This window comes from Sphaeramia orbicularis, chromosome 12, assembly GCF_902148855.1.
Source record: "Sphaeramia orbicularis chromosome 12, fSphaOr1.1, whole genome shotgun sequence".
Classification (NCBI taxonomy): Eukaryota; Metazoa; Chordata; class Actinopteri; order Kurtiformes; family Apogonidae; genus Sphaeramia; species Sphaeramia orbicularis.
In genome coordinates this window covers 13,837,219-13,851,993 of record NC_043968.1, presented here as the reverse complement: position 1 = coordinate 13,851,993, position 14,775 = coordinate 13,837,219, and the positions used below count along the sequence as shown (strand labels likewise).

Here is a 14,775-nt window from a genome sequence, read left to right as displayed (position 1 = left end):
GCTTTGAAGTATAACTGCCATTCAAATTGGACTGAGTCCAAAAATTCTAAAAGGAAAAAAGCAAATGCACGGTTCACATCTCCATAAGTACACATGAAAAGTTTGTACTGTCTTGCAGATGAACTGTAAATGGGTATTATCAGATTAGTGTATATAGAAAAAAGGATGTGTGATATTGTTATACTAATATTATTATTACCTCCACCAGGAGGTATTGTGATCACTTTGCTTTGTGTGTTTGCGTGCGTGTTTGTTTGTTAGCAAGATAACTCAAAAAGTTATGGACGGATTTTCATGAAATTTTCAGGAAACGTTGATACTGGCACAAGGAAGAAATGATAAAATTTTGGTGGTGGTCGGGGGGAGTGGGGGGACCTGTCTTGGCGGAGGTCTACGCTCTCTGACTGCTTTTCTTATTATTGTAATAATAATAATAATAATAATAATATTATTATTATTATTATTATTATTATTATTATTACCACCTCTGCCAGGAGGTATTGTGATCACTTTGCTTTGTGTGTTTGTGTGCGTGTTTGTTTGCATGTTTGTTTGTTAGCAAGATAACTCAAAAGGGGGGGGCAGATCTGTCTCGGCAGAGGTCTGCGCTCTCTGAGTGCTTTTCTTATTATATTGATATTCATGCAAAATGATAATTACTATATAGTGATCATAAGGAATAGAAATTGGGGGTAAGAGTACATAAGTTTTTACTTCTTCCTACTCCTTTTCGAGCATGTATAATTTCATTTCATTTGTATTATTATTATTATTATTATTATTATTATTATTATTATTATTATTATTATTATTATTTATGTATCACTATTAGTATTCATTTATTTATTTTTGTTGTTTGTTTGCTTATCAGTCATTTACAGGGGTTGGACAAAATAATGGAAACACCTAACATTGTGGCATCATAGAAGGTGTTTCCATTATTTTGTCCAACCCCTGTATGTACCAGTACTTATATTTTGTTGGTTGATATTTGTTTTGATTTCAGTGTCTACATGGTCGAAATAAAGATTTCATTCATTCATTCATTTCGAACCTGCCGCATACCAGCAGGCACTTTTAGGGACTGATCTTTTGAGGTTCTACAGCTATTTCTCCAGAACCATACCATAACGCTGGCTATAATCTGAGTGGATACCAGTGGATTAAGGGGGGGATTAGCCTGCACCTGTCCCTCTGTTATTGGACTCTTGTGGGTGCTCAGAAGAACTGCGTCATCTGGACCATCTCCAAGACTCAAAAGTCTAAAAGGGGGAAAAAAATGGTAGACACGGACGGAGGCTCCAGAAATGACATGAAGATCAGGAAGTAATCCTAGGTTAAACACTGAGATGAAGTGGAGGGGTCGGACGGTTCATGAGCTGCCGCTTTATTGGCACATTCATTCTCTTCGTCATCTACTTTAAATATCTAGATTGCATTGTATAATTTCAGAGGGAAACTGATTACCTTCTTCCTTCTCATCTAATACTATTGAGCTGCTAACCCTTTATCAGGCAAGTGACTAAGTTTTGGTAATTTTCCGCTTATAAGACAGCGACACCAACGGTTCCAGTGAAGACAGTGAGGCAACAAAATATCACTCCTTTAAGGTTGGAATTTTGAATTTCAGAGTATTCCTATGAGTGCCCTATAAAGGGTTAAGAGTAGATGGAAAACCCTTTCCTCTACGTGGATTTCCTGCATCTTGGACCGTGTGTATTATCTAGAAATTATGACAAATGCTCAAAGACCTGTTTGTTCGCAACACTTTTGTTTAACCCTTTCATGCATATTGGTCACTACAGTGGACAGCTATTCTACATCTGTTCTCTAATGTATTCATGGGTTTTGTTGTTTTCGTTCGATACGAGTTAACACAGTGGACACTTTTGCACCATCCCATACACTAACATTCATACTATTACTATAACTTTGCTGTTCTTGATAAACCTGATCTGCAATGACATGTCTGAGTGTAAATCAATTACTAATAAAAATTGTGCATATGATAAAATGTGAGAAAACATCAGATTAGCTGCATTAAAAATGTTTTGATTTTGTATATCACTTTCTGATTTTCAAAAATTAAACACATGGTGTCCAGCAGAGTGGACATTTTTGGAACTCCACAAAAATTATGAACGTAGATTTGTTTCTTTATTTTCTATATTGCTTTAACCAAAAAAAAAAAAAAAAAATCCATAAAAAAAAAAAAAAATCACTTCAATCAGAGAAACAAAGTGTTCAAATGCAATTTTTTGGATCATATATATATATATATATATATATATATATATATATATATATATTTTTTTTTTTTTTTTTTTTTTGCAAACACTTTTTTATTGAAATTTTTTTTTTTAGTTAAAGCAATAAAGAAACAAATCAACCTTCATAAAAAACAGGTTTATTTAAAAAAAATTCAATTGCATTGTTTTTTCATGCCTAAGATATTCAAAAATTAAACACATGGTGTCCAGCAGAGTGGACATTTTTGGAACTCCACAAAAATTATGAATGTAGATTTGTTTCTTTATTTTCTTTATTGCTCTAACCAAAAAAAAAAAAAAAAATCCATAAAAAAAAAATTCACTTCAATCAAAGAAACAAAGTGTTCAAATGCAATTTTTGGATCATATATATATATATATATATATATATATATATATATATATATATATATATATATATATATATATATATATATATATATATATATGTGTGTGTGTGTGTGTGTGTGTATGTATATATATATGTATATATATATATATATATATATATATGTATATATATATATGTGTATGTGTATATATATATATATATATATATATATATATATTTATTTTTATTTTTTTTTTTGCAAACACTTTTTTTATTGAAAATTTTTTTTAGTTAAAGCAATAAAGAAACAAATCAACCTTCATAAAAAACAGGTTTATTAAAAAAAATTCAGTTGCATTGTTTTTTCATGCCTAAAGAGGAATAAAAACGCTCAAGAAAAAAATCTGGACTCAGGTTCTCAAAATTCCTGCATGAAAGGGTTAAGTACAACACGGCTGTAATCTCTCAACAGATTCCCAGGCACAAACTGAAAAAACAGATAACAAAACAGGAAAGGTGACTTGGCTGACATGACTCTGCTACTATCTATTCTGTTAATATTTTAATAAAGTCACACTTGACACACAAATAAGAGAAGTAAGTGATCCAGCAGATGTATCTGTAGCCTTTTTGTGCTTAGATGGAATGACCCAGGCGCAGGAAACTGACTCATTATTAGCATCTGTGTTCTGTCCATGTTCCTCATGCATCTGCCCGTGTCCTGTCCTCATTTACCGTCAGCGTTGCACACTCTAGATGAAAATCTGGCTACATCGTAAACAGACAGCCAAAAACTCAGCGTGACGCAGATGCGCAGATGAGAAGTTCTGGTAAGTGTTTATAATAACCCATTGAGGATACGATAACGTGCAGTAAACTGTCAGTGGTAATGCATTATTGAGTTGTTATCAAGTAGTTCAAACACTTTCTTCCAAGCTGCTGGCAGTAACTCTTTTTCCACTTGTAAAATAATCTGCGGTTTGTTGCCCTGTTTTTTCCGTCACTACTTGCTGTGATGTATAAGGGTGGTACTGTCACTGCAGCACTTACAATACACTCGAAAATGCAATTTTTTTTTACTGACTTATATTAGGAGTGAACCTCTTGGGGCTTTTTTTTTTGTTTTGTTTTTTTTTTTGAAGGAAAACTACTATTGGAATCGGACTGACTGGAATCCCACTGCTGGAATCTGTGTCATGTTGCACCTTTAATTAGTTGTTTTTCCATCTCTGGCTCCCAGTGAATCTCCATTTCCTCCCTTAAGTTTTGCCCATTTTCCCTTCATTTCCATCTATTTCTTTGTTTGTTGTTTACTTGTTTCTTGTCTTTTAAAAACAGGAAAGATTTTTTTTTGATGTAGGCTTTTAAATAATTAACTCTGACATGTCTTCGGTAGTTAAGAAACTGTTAATGTTTCATCCTCCGACACTTTAATGTCTTATTTAAAGAGCATCATGCAGGTTAAAGGAGATGCATAAAATATTTATACTTTCAAATGTGAAAAAAATAATCCAGAATGATCATTAGAGTAGAATAAAAAGCTCTGAAGTTATGCTAAAAACACCAATGTACTGGAAGGTAGAGATATACACGAAATATATTCACACCCATAGTATGCCGGGGGTGGGGGGGGTGTTTGACTAATGTGTCAGAAAGTGACAAGATGTGATGAGAACCATTAAGGAACAACCTTTAGAGTCAAAGAAGTGATAAAAGCTAGATGCACTGTTGTTTTCATCATATGACACGGCTGTAAATGTGGCTGTTTTCTGTCTAAAACCAAAGCCGAAATAACAGAGCTTTAATGTAAACTATCAGCATACATAGATACGTAGATGCAGATTATAAAACACAATGTTATTTTGACTGGTAGTTACAATACATGACTTTTTTATGGGGAAAATTTGATGTTTTTGATAGTTTGACATATGAATGAATCCATACTTGATGTCTTTTTTTATCCTAAAAAATACATACAGTATGTACATATGTAAACACTTTAGTGAGATTTGGAAGCATTTTTGTACAAGATTTCAGTTTTCCACCAAACCAAAGAAAGGTACATAACATTGCAAAAAGGAAAGCGGACATAATAAGAAACATATGGTTGATCCTTGATGTTATTTTTGACAATAGTGAGGTTGAAAATATAAAATAAACGAACAGATGTTTTTTTGTTTTTTGTTTTTTTTCACAAATATTTTTAGCTTACAATATTTTTATTTTTTAATATAAATAACTGTGCCTTTTTACTGATATTTATTGTTTGTCTTGTAAATTCTTGCATTGAACCTGAGAACTCTACCTCAATTTCGCTGTATTTGGTACAATGACAATAAAGAGATTCTGATTCTGATCTTTTTATTTTGATCATGGTAACATTAAAAAGAACCAAAAAAATGAGGATAAGGAGGAATAGGAGACATCACAGGGTGCTTGCACTTTATAAAAAAAAAAACAAAACTCCAGACTTTTTCAAAACTGCTATTTTTTTCCCCATATACTTTTATATTTGAATACCTACTTTTTTGGTTGAGATTGTACCTGTTGTGTGTCGGAGAAAAGTTTGTTTTAATAAATGTATGAATGAATGAAGGCATAATTTGCTTTACTGACAGAAATGTTGTCAAAACATGAAAATCCCAAAAGTACATGGATATCAGACAAACAAGTTTCCCTAGAATTATTCCAGTACGACCGGTTAGTGAAATCATATCAAGTTTTTATGTGTTTCATCATGTATTTCTTATCTTACAAGATCATGTGCCTTTGAGCGTACTCTAAAATTCAACTATGAGAGAAACTTTTTTCCATACTTTATTAAGATTTTCACACAAAATTCCAGTTTTTTAAGGTCCGGAAAACAACATCTCAAAATTCCATACTTTTTAAGATTTTCAAGAACTTTGCAATCACCCTATATCGTGAACTGACCTGGCGAGCGAGCGGCTTTAGCTAACACTATTAGCCTGGTGATGCTAGTGTTTTTAGTCGTACATTTACAGGATATTTTCAGCAGAAGTACTTAATCTTACCTCAACTTATACCTCAGTATAACCTGAGCAATTTTGTTTTTTCTTTGTGGGAATGAGCTGTCACACATTATAAGCTGTAATATAAAAATGAGGGTAAACATACAGGAAAAGTTTTACAGTTTTACAGGCTGGAGTAGATGTGTACTGTATATACAGAACTCTGACAGAGGAGGAGTGATATTGGGTTGTATTGAGAAAATTCAGCATAATCCAGAAATAAATAAGCAACTAGAAACTGGATTTCTATAGCTCTGAGAGGTTCATAGCTTGGTTGTTTTGTTTGCTTACTGTGAGAGCAGTCCTGAAAATATTAGTGTCTTCCTCATATATAGTTATACATAGATGATGTGTTTCTATGCCAACTAAAAGAGCATTGCAGCTTTAAGTCACAGTTTTTATGACTTTCTCCAGCAAAGGCTAAAAAACATTGTTTGTTACAGGATTGCTGACTGAGATCTTGGGTAGTATCTAATGATTATGTTAATAGCATTTAATCTACCCTCTCTTTTATTCATTAATTAAGCATTGGCTGACCTACAAAGTTATGAAAAATATATATTTAAAAAAATGTAGCTCATATTTTCCTAAAGCCTAAGGTAAAATCTCCACAATTCCTCTTTCCAAATAATAGAAATTCAGCTTAGTCACCACAATCAGCTTAGTGTTAGAAAAAATTCTTTCTAATGGATTCAAATGGATGCACATTAGTATTTATCATCAAATATTAACAGTGGCTTTAAATTTACCAAAAATCTGTTGGAAGGAAGGTAGAGAACGGGAAGACATTTTATGAATAGGGGTGTGTACTGGCAAGAATCTGGCGATACGATACAAATCACAATACTAGGATCACAATACGATATATCACGATATATCATGATAAAATGATTATTTCCTTGAAGAATTGAATTACACCAGAAATCTGCACAAATACTAAACACATTTTTATTTGATCACAACAGGATCTAATGCTATATCACAAAATGTTCCTGTGTTAAAACTTACATTATGTTTTACAGACATTACAGTTTAAGATTCTGTTCAAATATTCATATTCTTTAAGTTCAGAACTAACATCATAACATTATTTTTGTGCAATCCCAACAAAGGAACTAACACCTGCCTCTCAGACAGCAAAAAAAGTGCTTTTAAAATGCTTCAAATAACCATTATTTAATAAAACAGTGTTAAATAATAAATAAAATATAAACAATCAAGAAAAACAAAAAACAAAAATAAACATCTGCCGTGTCTGCATTTGAATAACTACCTAAAAATATCAATACAGTACTTTTTAATATCGATAAAGTATTGTGAAATGAAATATCATGATATATTGCGGAACTGATATTTTCTAACACCCCTGTTTATGAAGGAGTCAATTCTTTGATTCTTGAGAGGTACAGTATTTAATAAAGACAATGAGGGCTGTTTGTTTATGATAATGTTGTATTGATAAATATGCTGTAATTATTGAAGAAAATTGTTGAGTCTGTTCGTGTGACTGTACTGCCATGAACATATTGTTGTGTATAATTCAGTTACTGCATTATGTATTTGTTGTGGCTTGAATGCTAAAATTAGGAAAAATGTATTGTTTGATTGTTGCATTAAGTTAGTGATCAAGGTGTAAAAGCACTTGAGGGGTAGGATTAAATAAGTTTATACTTCTTCCTACTAGGGCTGAAAGATATATCATTATCGTATCGATATCTAGATATGAACATTCAAGGTATTAATATCGAAAAAGCAACGATATAAACGATATAGATTTCCCCCACGCTCACCCTGCATGTACAGCTCTGGAAGTCACAACAAATTTTATTTATTCGTACTTTATGTTAATGTTGATGACTGGCAGTGAGTTCTTATAAATAAAACTGCACTTTCCACATTCTTTTGTATTACGATGTTTGTATTTTGCTGAAAAATGCTTGGTTTTCACCGAACCCGCAGTCATATCATATCGTATTGATATCAAGATATCTGGCATGAATATCGAGATATGAAATTTTGTCCATATCGTTCAGTCCTACTTCCTACTCCTTTTCAACCATGCAAAATTCAGACTTGCACGTACTTGAAGACAGATTCTGTACATTTAATTGTTATTTTGTTTTTGTTTTAATTTTCTTCGTTTTGTTTTACTTTGTGTCTTTGCATGTCTGAAATAAATAAATAAATAAATAAATAACTAGTTGCCAGCTGGTGTTTTAAGGTGATATGCTGCCAGAATTTAAAGTGCAAATATGGGTCAGTGGCAACAGAGTGAGATCAGCAGGAAGAAAAGGGGGAACAGCAAGCACGACATAGACAAATACACCCAACAGACTTTGCATAAAAACTGCAAACCATAACACGGGTATGAAGTGAAAGGAGAGTGTAGGATGTGCCTGATATGAGGTAAAAAATAAGACACAAACTTGACTGTAAGTGTATGATCTGCTTTTTTTAGTGACTGAATTTTCCCACTAAAATGTCCCTCTGGGGAGAGCAGGGGGGGGTTTGATAAAGCTAAGTTTTCCATGAAACGGCCTTTTTAAATTTAAAGCAGTCTGTGTTTATCGGTTCGGTAAAATGACAAGACATTTTAGAACAAACAGTTTTATTGCGCAAAGCTTCAAAACATGCCTCCGTAATAAGCCAGACAATACAGCTGTGTCTTTGTGTTGTTCTGTGTTTGAGATAAGCTGTAATTTTGTATGTAAATGTCATCAACCCAGGCGAAAGAAAGGGAAACAGATCCAAAGTGATGGGGGTGGGGGTGAAACCAACTGATAGAAGATTTTCCATTCACATGAGAAGCACACACACACATACACACACATATGCTGAGAAAACAATAACACATGAGCTCATCCAGCTGCCACCAGATCTGTCCTAGCGACAGTGTGTACGTAAAGAAGGGCTACAGTAACTTCCTCGCGATAAACTTGCCAATCTGTTTGCAGCTCTGGTGTGAACAACAATATTCTTTTATACTGACTCACTGGCACCTTCCACTGGAAATATTTCAGCGATATCACATCTATCCCGCAGGCGAAAGGAGGAATTCATGAATGATACAAAACGTGTGTACAAATTTAACAGAGAAGTCCAGTGTTCTGTGACATTATACAGTGATATGTTCTGTATTTTGTTGATTAAACTGTTTAAAAGAGGAACAGGAACAGTTTATTGATGAAGTTGTGAAATGGAAGTTTCTGGCTTCTCTGATAAGTAAAAAATGGATCACTACATGTAATAGCACGTCTATGATCTTATGAAGTATTAACTCTTAAAGGAGTGATATTTTGCTTTTTTTTTTAAATGGAATTATGCATTTTAACCCTTTCATGCAAAAATTATGAGAACCTTAACCAAGATTTTTTTCCTGAGTGTTTTCATTCCTTTTTAGGCATGAAAAAAAAACAATGTGATTAAAAATTTTCTTATGAAAAATAAATAAAATAAGTAAAAAATAAAATACAAAAAAAATGTAAAAAAAAAAAAAAAAAAAAACATTAAAAAAAATTCTTTTGAACCTATTTTTCATGAAGTTGCAAAAATGTCCACAACAGCTGGACACCACACATTTAATTTTTGATGCAAAGAAACATGTATTTACTGAGAAATTGTGTGAAAACTATAACTATTACGCTCAGGGGAGGTCTACACAATGTTACCAATTCATGTCAGAAAAGATGTGTGATGTGTAATGTGTTAAAACTTTAATAAAGATATGTACAAAAAAACAAAACAACAAAATCCATGAATATACAAGAGAACAGCTGTACAAAAGCTGTCCACTGTAGTGACCAGTATACATGAAAGGGTTAAAACATTTCCCTGTGGTCTATATAAACTGTAAATGCTCTGCTTGGGTCTGAATTCTTCATTAATTCAACTCCACAGGTCCATCTTCAACCCTATTTCTGACAAATGACACCAGAAAGGTCATTTTGAGCGCTGGCCCTTTAAATGCACATGAGCCACTACAGGCCCCGCCCCCTACAGGTTATTGGCTGTGCTGCTCTGTCCTGTTCAACCAACAACTGAACATTTTAGGTAATCGGATCGAAGTTTGGACATATTTTCAGTGTGGACTACAACCGCTTATGTCGTACTCAGAGAAATGTTCATCGGAAGTTTTGACCTTATTTGTGCAAATGTCGTGAAATAACTAGTTAAAGACTTAACAAATTGAGCAGGAATTAAAACAGGTTGTAGAAATCCACTTGATTTTTGCCAAAATTAATGTAAAGATAGCTTTGCAGCACCTGGAGGGTTCAAATTCAAACTTTATGAACTATTAGGATCCAAATACACAAATAAATGAACCAAACACTCATAAAAGTGGGTTTAGCAAAATATGACCCCTTTAAGTTTGACTACATCTCTAGTCTCTTGAGGTTTAAAAATGTCCACCTCCACTTGAGAACATACTGTGTGACTATTTGTGTAACTGATACAGAAACATGACCGACAATTTTATTAGTAATTCTCAAAATATGCACATTATGATTCTGTCTGAAAATTCTTTATGTGATATTTAACCCTTTATCGGGCCAGTGCCTATTTTTGGTAATTTTCCGCATACATTACAAGACAGTGACAGCAACAGTTCCAGTGAGGACAGTGAATCAACAGTCTCAGGTCCAATGTGGTCTCCAGGGTCTGTAAGGTCCACCTCTACATGAACAGTGAGTGTACCTGCTTTGTTAGGTACCCTGAAGTAATGGTACTAATGTAAGGAATGATGTTCAAAGGGATCATGTGGATGTGGACAGGGGTCTGGATCAGCACTTATGTTGTTCTAATGTTCTAAAATACATGTTCCTTTCATATTACATGTGTTTTTCTTGTACTTTTTAAAATTTACACTTCTTGTATTTTTTTTTTTTTTTTGCCACTTACGGGCAAGGAACCAAATATTTTAATTTCACTGACCTTGTCTGTGTAGGTTCTGATATGCCCAGGTCATCATTGTTCTTGGTAGTTTTTCTCTGGTTTAGGTCCAGTCCAGTTGAACGGAGAAGAACTACCAAGATTCATTGACCTAGATCCTCTACACGACAATAAAATAATTTGAAAAATTTCACAAAAGTAATAAAGTCTTGTTATGTCCTTCAATAACACACTTGTAAGTGCCAGGTAGTATTTATTTTGTCACATCTGGGGAGGAGTCATGTGAGGGTGGTACCTACATCACCGAAGTCGTAAAATCAGCTGTTTTTACCTGTTGAATGAATGAACTGAGAGGGTAAGAGGGGAAGGTCCTACTTTGCTGACCACTGCCAAAAGGTATACTGTAGGGATGTCCGATATTGGCTTTTTTGCCAAAAACCGATATTGTCCAACGCTTAATTTCCGATTCCGATATCTACTGATACCGCTGCCAATATATGTGGGATATTAAACTAATTTTAGGTAACATCACATATCTCCTGTCATGGAATTAACACATCATGCCTAATTTTATTGTGATGCCCCATTGGATGCATTCTCATGCAACAAGGCTTTCAAAATGTAAACACTGTCTGTGGAAAGAATACATACTTCAACTTAAGTTGTGGAAAAAATGCCATATTTATTTATTTTCTCTCCCTCCCTCCATGAGTCTATTACAGTGTGGCAACTCTATTGTACAATTTTGAAACCTGCACATTTCTTTCAGCTACAAGCAATGCTTCATTTACGCGTCGGTAAATGCCGGTGAAATCAAGGCATTATTTTATCGGTTTTAATGATAGGCAAAAAAAATGCTAACAATATTCACTGATATTACATTTTTATGCCAATATCGGGCCGATAATAACGGTGGGCCGATATTATCGGACATCCCTAGTATACTGTCTTGGACATTTTTAGATATTGCTGGATTATTTGACTGCTTGTTTTTAGTCTTAATAAACATATGGAACAACATTCCTCTGGAAATCAGTTTTTATTGTTTAGCAGTGCGCCCGGCAGTAAAGATTCTTTTTTCCCTCGCTTAACCTCTCGGTTACTACATCATTGTTTTATTAAAAGTCGCCCAACAACGCTAATTTTGAATTTCAGAGAATTTTAAATGAGTGCCTAATAAAGGGTTAATGGGACTGATAGCTACATTAAGGAAATATCTGCCCACACATATTGAAGTATCACCAAAGTATCATCACTGGACAAACATCCACATTCTCTGGCATACACTGTTATCCAATAATGCCACGTTTCCACCACGTGGTATCGGCTCGACTCGACTCAACTCAGCCTTTTTGCATTTCCATTACAAAAAAGGACCTGGAATCTGGTACCTGGTACCAGTTTTTTTGGTATCACCTCCACCAAGGTTCCAGGACTGGGGACCAGATACTAAAACGTGATGTGTAAACACTGCAGACCACTGATTGGTCAGACACATCACTGTTTTATTAAAAGTCGCCCAACAACACTAAAGTTGACATTTTGAATTTCAGAGTATTTTAATGAGTGTCTAATAAAGGGGTTAATGGGACTGATAGCTACATTACGGAAAGATCTGTCCACACATATTAAAGTATCACCAAAGTATCATCACTGGACAAACATCCACATTCTCTGGCATACGCTGTTATCCAAAAATGCCACGTTTCCACTACGTGGTATTGGCTCGACTCAACTCGACTCGACTTGACTCAGCCTTTTTGCGTTTCCATTACAAAAAAGGACCTGGAATCTGGTACCTGGTACTAGTTTTTTGGTATCACCTCCACCGAGGTTCCAGGACTGGGGACCAGACACTAAAACGTGACGTGTAAACACTGCAGACCACTGACTGGTCAGAGTTGTCTCTGTGACCCGCCATTTTACAAAAAAACAGATGTGGAAGTTTACAGTAAATATAGCGGTAGGTTAGTCCACATGATGACAGCCTGAAAAACTACACCGTGGTCAGTCGAGGATGGTTCAGATGTAAAAATTCAGCATGAGCTTGACGAGACAACACGCAACGAGCGAGTTTATCAGCAACTCTGAGCAGACGACACGGACGTAACAGGCTGCATTGCTATGATGTCCACGTACTGTAAAGTTGGTAGTATCCTGTTATGGAAACGGTCTACAGGAATAGGACCTGGTACCCGAGTCGAGCCGGTTCCACGTAGTGGAAACACGGCATTAGCCTCTCAGCAACTACATCATTGTTTTAATAAAAGTCGCCCAACAACACTAAAGTTGACATTTTGAATTTCAGAGTATTTTAATGAGTGTCTAATAAAGGGTTAATGAGACTGATAGCTACATTATAGTAAAATCTGTCCACACATATTAAAGTATCACCCAAGTGTCATCACTGGACAAACATCCACATTCTCTGGCATACGCTGTTATCCAATAAGAGTTACTACAAACCTCTTTTAACTCTTTCAAACCTACAACTACACAACTCAAAGAGCAAATCAAAGACCGTATTGCTCTTAAGAACAGCTCCATCTGGAAAGAACCTCTCCTTTCCTGTGTCACCGCATTAATGTGTAGTAAAAAAAAAAAAAAAAAAAAACAAGCCCAAACTCTGATTGTGTAGGGAGCATGCACTTAACCACAAAGATCAAGGCAGTGTATTGGTTTGTGTGTGTGTGTGTGTGTGTCTTTGTACACAAGCACAAATGCCAGTGGTGGGACTGTGTGAGAGCTTCAGAGAAGTGAATGATACAGAGGAGAGACTTCAAAGCACCTCTTTCATCAACTGAAGCAAAGAGTAGACAGAAAGACCAGGCACCTACACATCCTCTCACAAACTGTGGCCTGCTTTGTCTCCCTTATAGTATAGTAAGACATATTACATTTAACGCACAACGTAAGTTATAACAAAATAAGAACAAAAATAAAAGGAAAAAAAAACACACACACACACACAAAAGCTACATTTTTGAAGGTACTGGAAAGTGATGTTAAAGCCACTGAAAGTTTGCGTCATATTTACAGCAACATAACAAGTGATACCAAACTACAACTTCGACTTAATATCTTGCTCGGTAAAGTAACAGCAGTTGAGGAAAAAAGGAAAATCAATAGGCTGTAGATTTAAGAGCTACTTCTTTTCTTTCAATTTAAGTAAGTTGGGTTTAGCCTTGGGGCTTGACTTCTCGCTATAACCTTGCAGTTCAAACACTGCCTGCAGCAGTAAATGCAGCAGTACCGAGTGGTGTAAAAGCATCAAAGTGTAGAAACAGAGCGCTCGAGGACATGGGCTCTTAGAAAAAAGTAGTAGTTAAGCTGTGCAGAAAGCTAACTAACTTAAGCTTTTCTCACTTGCTAAGAGGAAAAAATATTCACAAAGAAAAGTGCGTGAGGAGGGTGGAACAGTACGTTGACACTGAGCGGTGAGCTGTCAACTGGTGCCGGTGCTATTGGAGAGTAGCATCACCTTGTGAAGAGTTACACCAAGTTGTTTGTTCGCTTAGATTTCCATGAACGCACAGATATGAGAAGACACACCTTTGCAATGGCAGAATGTCGCCAAAGCTCCTAAAAATAATGTTTCTATAAAAGTAGTTTTTGTAGAAGACCGTATGAAAAGGGAACTTCCACTTCTCCTTGCTCTGCTGTGTTGGCTATGAGAGACAGTCTGCTGATGACATGCAACAAGAAAAAAACACTTTAAAAACCGAAGCACCACCACAAATATGCACATAACACTGGTCAACAACAAATTTATTAAGTTTTTTGTGCTGATTTAGGATAATTTTGGTGTGCTGAATCCAAAAATCACATTCATTTTGCTCAATCAGGTCAACTTTCTGAACTATGTTACATATTGGCTTTTGAACATTTTTGCTTACATTTATGGGCATTTTCACATCATATGATACAAAATTCTTTCATATTTCTTGCAATAAACGAGTTCTGAAGATTTTACTTTTGCCAATTTATGATTGTTTTTTTTAATATTACAGGTGAATGAAATGGCTTCGACTAGAAGATCTTGCAAAAATAAGCCTGACGTATTCTGCTACATCTGCAATGAATACACCATTGTACCTAACAGGAATCAAGTGATCAAATGGTCTTTTTTTTCTCTTAAAACCTATTTTGGGTGAGAACTATATAAAAAAATCAACTGATAAAGTCACAAAAATGTAATTAATTTTGTGAGAAGATCAAATTTTTGAAAATCAAATTAGCAAAAAAAAAACCT

At 34.8% G+C, this 14,775-nt stretch overlaps 1 protein-coding gene across 7 annotated transcripts in view; it reads right to left on the bottom strand.

Moving 5' to 3' along the window:
* The window catches only part of LOC115429348 (disabled homolog 2-interacting protein), a 423,964-nt gene that overhangs the window by 189,546 nt on the left and 219,643 nt on the right, over positions 1 to 14,775 (bottom strand). The window lies entirely within an intron of this gene.